This window comes from Lepidochelys olivacea, assembly GCF_965140295.1.
Source record: "Lepidochelys olivacea isolate rLepOli2 genome assembly, chromosome: 2".
Lineage (NCBI taxonomy): Eukaryota > Metazoa > Chordata > Testudines > Cheloniidae > Lepidochelys > Lepidochelys olivacea.
In genome coordinates, this window is record NC_140412.1 from 117,137,232 (window position 1) to 117,143,231 (window position 6,000).

Sequence of the window (6,000 nt, forward strand, 5' to 3'; positions counted from 1 at the left end):
AATTTGAAGTATCTATTTCACTCATTTGAAGAAAAAATGCATATGAAGGGAGTTTCAAAGTTGGGTAGTAAACTACATAAAAGAAATTAAATGTTTAGCCTGGCTTAAAATGTTTAAATTCTTAACAATTAAACTTTCCAAAATCACTTTGAGTACCGATACAACTCCCATTAAAGTTGGTTTTAAAAAAAATTCCACTGGACTCTACTGGGAGTTGGATCAGGCCTTTGACTTTTGCTACATTTGAATGATGAAGCTGATGTTTGCAATCCTGCTTTGTATCAGACTAAGGTGGTAGCTTTCTGCTTGATTGTTAACACTTTTTTATATTTAGTAGTCTGAGTCTAAATTATATTGATTTATTCTTCTATGTAACTAGAAGTAGTGGGTAGAATATCCTATACTCACTGGAATTGTCCTTAAATTTTAAGATGAGCTTTCTGTTTTGACACCTACACAGCAAGAAAGCAATACTTGAAGGATGGTGAAAAAACTGCTTCTGCAGTGTTAATAGCCTGCTTAAAAGTATTACTTAGACCAATAGGAGAATAGTCATGATACTTTTTATTTTTGTAATATTGATCAACGCCTTGTTTAAAAAAAATTTAAAAATCCTCTGTTCAGCTGTTCTGGGCCTCTAATCTCTTTGATGCTTAAGCAGACCTTTTATTTTTAGTAGGGGGAAGAGGAAGTGAGACTCGCATAGATTCTGCTCCCACCTATACCAACCCTAGATGATACCTCTTAAGAGAAATTCCACATCCAATGACTTGTGGTTGGAATATCACATTTTCACTGACTTTTATTTATGAAATATATTTTAAAAAAAAAATTCCTTGACCAAATTTTGTCTCTCTCAAATAACGTTTTCACTTATTTTCTCCATTTTAATATAAGTTATCACCCATGATTCATTTCATTCAGAGGAGTTAATTCTCCAGTTGAAAAGGGTGTTGTAGCTCTCTACACACCCTGGACTCTGAAATTTGCAGGTATTCGGCGGTAGATGGCAATGTGAGTATGACTGCTTTCAAACAGAGAGGCAAATGTTCCTTAATCATACTAGTACACTCACATGGATAAGCTAGAGGATGATATATAATTGGATCCCAAAATAACTATATGGTAGCTTTTGTACCAGTAAGTAGTGAGACGTGTGTTGGACCAAACTACAGCTATTCTAGCCAAAAAGCTATACTTCTTACCTGCAGTATTTTGTCTTCTTTTTTGAGGACCAGTAGTGCTACAGGTGCTTCTTGCTACAATGATGATACGTCTGATAAATTCTAAGAAGAGTTGTTGCCATTGTAGATTTTGTTTAAATAAAAGTTAGCCTAAATGTGTTTGCGAAGTGGAGGCTGGCATCACTAACTGCCTCATAGGTGCGTTTTTTGCTGCCACCACTGTATAAACAGTGGATCAAGTTGTCTGAAATGGCTTGAATTAAAGCAGTGGGCTCTGGTCAGAGGACGCCTCTGACCCTTTTAATTATACCATAGCGATAGCACGTACGGGAACTAGCACAAACCAGATTGCTGTACAATGCTCCACAATATTTAATCAAAACATAAAAGTGACCTTTTAAAAGCATTTCAACGTTAGAGTTGAGTGGTAGAGAAAAAGCTTGGTATTTGTGTTCTTTTTGAAACCCATCGCTCCCGTTGCCATATATGTGCTATAGAAAATTGTAATAGTCACTGGAAAAAAAATTATTTTAACCATAGTAGCATTTTAAATAAATGCCTTTTAAAAGGCAAGTATCATTTATTTAAAGAAGAAAAAGCATAAAATATTGTGTTTGGTGCTATTAGTCCTTCCTATATTAAGGCACTTCCAGGTACAGTAGCAGCTGCTTAGATTTTTTGCTCCCATTCATCTGGGCTGTCCTTTATTTTCAGCAGTCTCTCTACAGTCCTGTCCTGCTTCCTTGTTCCACATGAGAGAGACTGTGTGAGGTCTGAGGGAGCTAGAGCCAGCTCTGATGATTAAGTATGGCGTGGAAGTCTATGGGTTTGGGACATTACCCAATGCCATGGACCTCCAAAACCCGGCCCTGGGAGGGATTGCTTCTTACAAAATTCAGTGAGGTGAGCCTTAGGAAAGATCCTGGTAATTTTGTCAATTTTTCTGTAGAAGGGGAAGGTCCAGTATGGCTATCTGAGCAGGAGAAAGGGTCGTCAGTTGTAGTCAGATTCAGACTTGTGGTCCTGGGAATCTACGCATTTCAAACTGGATGTTTTGGCAACTCAACCATTCCATCTCACAAATAACTGTGTGAATGTGTGTCCAATGGAGAGGAACTGCAAATAAGAGAGACTTGCACCACCAGTATGACCTAATGGAACAAACAGTGAAAGTGGGTGGATAATATTAATGCTTTGAATACCTGCAAACTTGCATTTAGTAGTCTACTGGAATTCACAACCTGAGCCCACAGAGTATCAATCTTTTTAAAATGACATATTTAAATAAATAGAGTGGGAAAGAACCAGATTACCCTCTGGCATTTTAAGAGATGCATCTAACTCCCACCTTCCAAACAGAGCTAATACTTTGTGAAAGGTATGGACTAGAAACCATTTTCCAGTCTGTTGTGACATATGAGCTCCCATTCTGTCATCTAAAGAATAAATTATTATTGTTTGAGCAAATCTACGTATTCCTACTTATGGGTACTGCACTGCCTTGTGGTAAAACCTCTCTCTAGCAGTGTCAGGTAGAACACTCATGTGCTCCTCTGCCTCTCCCCTCATCATCACAATGCACTGAGAGCAATGCTATAAAGGTGGCAGAGCGCCCTCCCCAACCCAGTTCCTTCCAACTGCATGCCTGGATGCATGTGAATCACTCCAGTTTCTTTGAAGCCATAGTTTCTTTCTGCTTAGAAATAGTGTTACGCTCGTTCAGTAGTTAGTATATACGTTTTTTCCTGGTTCTGGGTTATGGAGCTACTTAAATCCCAGCTTCCTTTGTTTCTCCAGAAGTGCTCTTCCTCCCAGCATTCAGTGACCACATGTGCCTGGGAGAAAAAGTCTCCTGGGGAAACTCACTTGCAGCTCTTCCTTCCAAAGGAAGGCCTTGAGGCTGAACCCTCTGGACCCAATCAGGCTTCAGATCATTGGTCTAAGAGACCAGGCTCTGCCCCTATGGCTACTAGCACCAACTGGCTCTAAGATTCCAAGAAGCTGCAACTCTGTTGTGGTCTAATTCAGTTCCTATGGCTCCTCAGTCAAGCCCCCAAGGCTATGCATGTCCAAACCAAGGTAATATGGTGGTCAGATACAATTGTCCTAGTCCCAGAAGAGTGGTCGACAGAGTTCGGCCACCCTCACCAGTGCCGTACCTTGTTCCTCCCAGTTATCTGACCCTGATGAAACCCCTGCAGCTGCAGGACTAGGGCCAGTTCTGACTTCCACTTCCGAATCCAGGAAGATGGATTTGATTGATGTATCAGAATCTGGGCCATCAGTGCCTTTTGGTTCTGTCTGTCACGGCATAGAGACAAAATGGCTGCTGTTAGCAGTGCTGGTTCATGTGCATCAGTACTATCAGATCTGTTCAGTTCTGACAAGACTGCTACAGCTCTGAAATGGAGATCCATCTTTGGTAGTAAAGGAAATGGGTTTCTGTTAAACGCTGGATCTCATGTCACTTCTTTGGATCCATTGTTCCCAGATCAGTTCTAGCTACATCCTTGGTTCTGGAGAGCTCTGTCACCGTAGCAGCTCAGGTTCACCTGGCTCCACTTGCTTCATTGCTTCTAAGTGGGGAAACGGGGTTTCTAAAAGGAGACATTTTCCCCTGGTCATCTTCCTTGTCCCCTGTTAAAGAAGTAGAGGCCAGAAAATACTGTGGGTCTTTTCCTGTAACACTCTTTGCTTCCTCTTCCTAGAACCCCTATACGGGGTCTCCACAAAGCGCCAGATCCCCATTCTTCCCTTGGTTCCACTGCTATCACCATTATACTCTATCTTTGATCCAGACCTGGATCCTTGCTAGGAGGAAGACACAGAAAGCACACAGAGAGCTGTGGCTCACTTTGTAACATCCTATGGTCTGCCTCCTGCATGTTGCCAAACTCTAGTTGCTGGGGAGACTAGCAATCCTGGGGTCCATAGCCTTATTGGAGGCCATGTCAGGAATTTTTTAATTACTCTCCCAGTGGATGGAGAGATAACATTTCATCTGTTAAGGATCTGGCAATCCAGAGGTATTCAGATCTGACTCCTCTGAATCCACTGTTGTTACTGACTGTGATGCCTGAAATGTCTGAGGAACATGTGGAAACTGACTATGAACCAGATTTATCACTGGATGGTCATATGGTGGTGGTGGTTTCAGTCTCCTCCTGAGGATGCTACACAGTTCCATGAGTTGATGGACCAAGTGTCCACTTTAAATCTTCCTGCAGTGTCTGTGGAAGAGATTTCTCACCTGGTATTTGATATCCTTGGGGAGATTTGGAGGAATAGAGTATCCCAACCCATTTTAGATAGTTTGCTACAGCCAGCTAAATCCATGTGAGCCATGTCTGTTTCTTGTCAATCTGTTGCTAAGAAAGATGACAATTATTACTCTGTTCTCCTATGTGAGGAGGTAAGTCTATGGGATTGGTGTATTTGTCATAACATCTGTCCTGTGGCTCTGTATCTGGGAGGGGAAAACAATGTAGATGCGGCCCGTCTCAGCAGAGACAGCTCTCAGATGCACCAATGGTCCCTAAAGGATCAGTTCGTTCAGACTATATTCTCTGACTGGGTCAACTAGAGGTGGACCTATTTGCAATGAGTGACAACAAAGTGTCTCCTCTTCTGCTCCAGAGTGAGCAGGGACAGTCACTCCCTGTCAGATGCCTTCCTTTTGCACTGGGGAAAGGGCTTTTTAAAAATCTGTGCTTCTTGTTCAAAAAATCTCAAATTGATCTCAAAATGATTTCAAGTTAATCCCACTGCTCTGCCACCATGTCAAGTTCCTTCCCCACTCTGAACTCTAGGGTACAGATGTGGGGACCTGCATGAAAACCCCCTAAGCTTATTTTTACCAGCTTAGGTTAAAACTTCCCCAAGGTACAAACTATTTTACCTTTTGCCCTTGGACTTTATTGCTGCCACCACCAAGCGCCTAACAAATATATAACAGGGAAAGAGCCTGCTGGGAAATGTCTTTCCCCCCAAAATCCTCCCCAAACCCTACACCCCCTTTCCTGGGGAAAGCTTGATAAAAATCCTCACCAATTTGCACAGGTGAACACAAACCTTGGATCTTAAGAACACTGAAAAAGCAATCAGGTTCTTAAAAGAAGAATTGTAATTGAAGAAAAAAGTAACAGAATCACCTCTGTAAAATCAGGATTGTAAATACCTTACAGGGTAATCAGATTCAAAACATAAAGAATCCCTCTAGGCAAAACCTTAAGTTACAAAAAGACACAAAAACAGGAATATACATTCCATTCAGCACAGCTTATTTTATCAGCCATTTAAACAAAACAGAATCTAACGCATATCTAGCTAGATTACTTACTAAGTTCTAAGGCTCCATTCCTTTTTTGTTCCTGGCAAAAACAACACACAGACAGAGAAAGCCTTTGTTTTCCCCCCCATTCCAGCTTTGATAGTATCTTGTCTCCTCATTGGTCATTTTGGTCATGTGCCAGTGAGGTTATCCTAGCTTCTTAACCCTTTACAGGTGAAAGGGTTTTCCTCTGGCCAGGAGGGATTTTAAAGGTGTTTACCCTTCCCTTTATATTTATGACAGGGCTTGATGTACACTTCCCCTACTTTCCATTAGACTCATCGGGACAGGGTAAGGATGATACTCATTGCCCCAGCTTGGCCACGTCAGCAGTGGTTTACTGATCTCCTTCAACTGTCTGGTAAAGTCTTTGTCTTCCTCTGTCCCCAGACCCCCTATCCCAACAGGAGGGCAGGATCTCTCAAACTCTTCACCTGATGGTGTGGGTGATAGGACTCTGACTGTATGTGCTCTTGAGCAGTCATG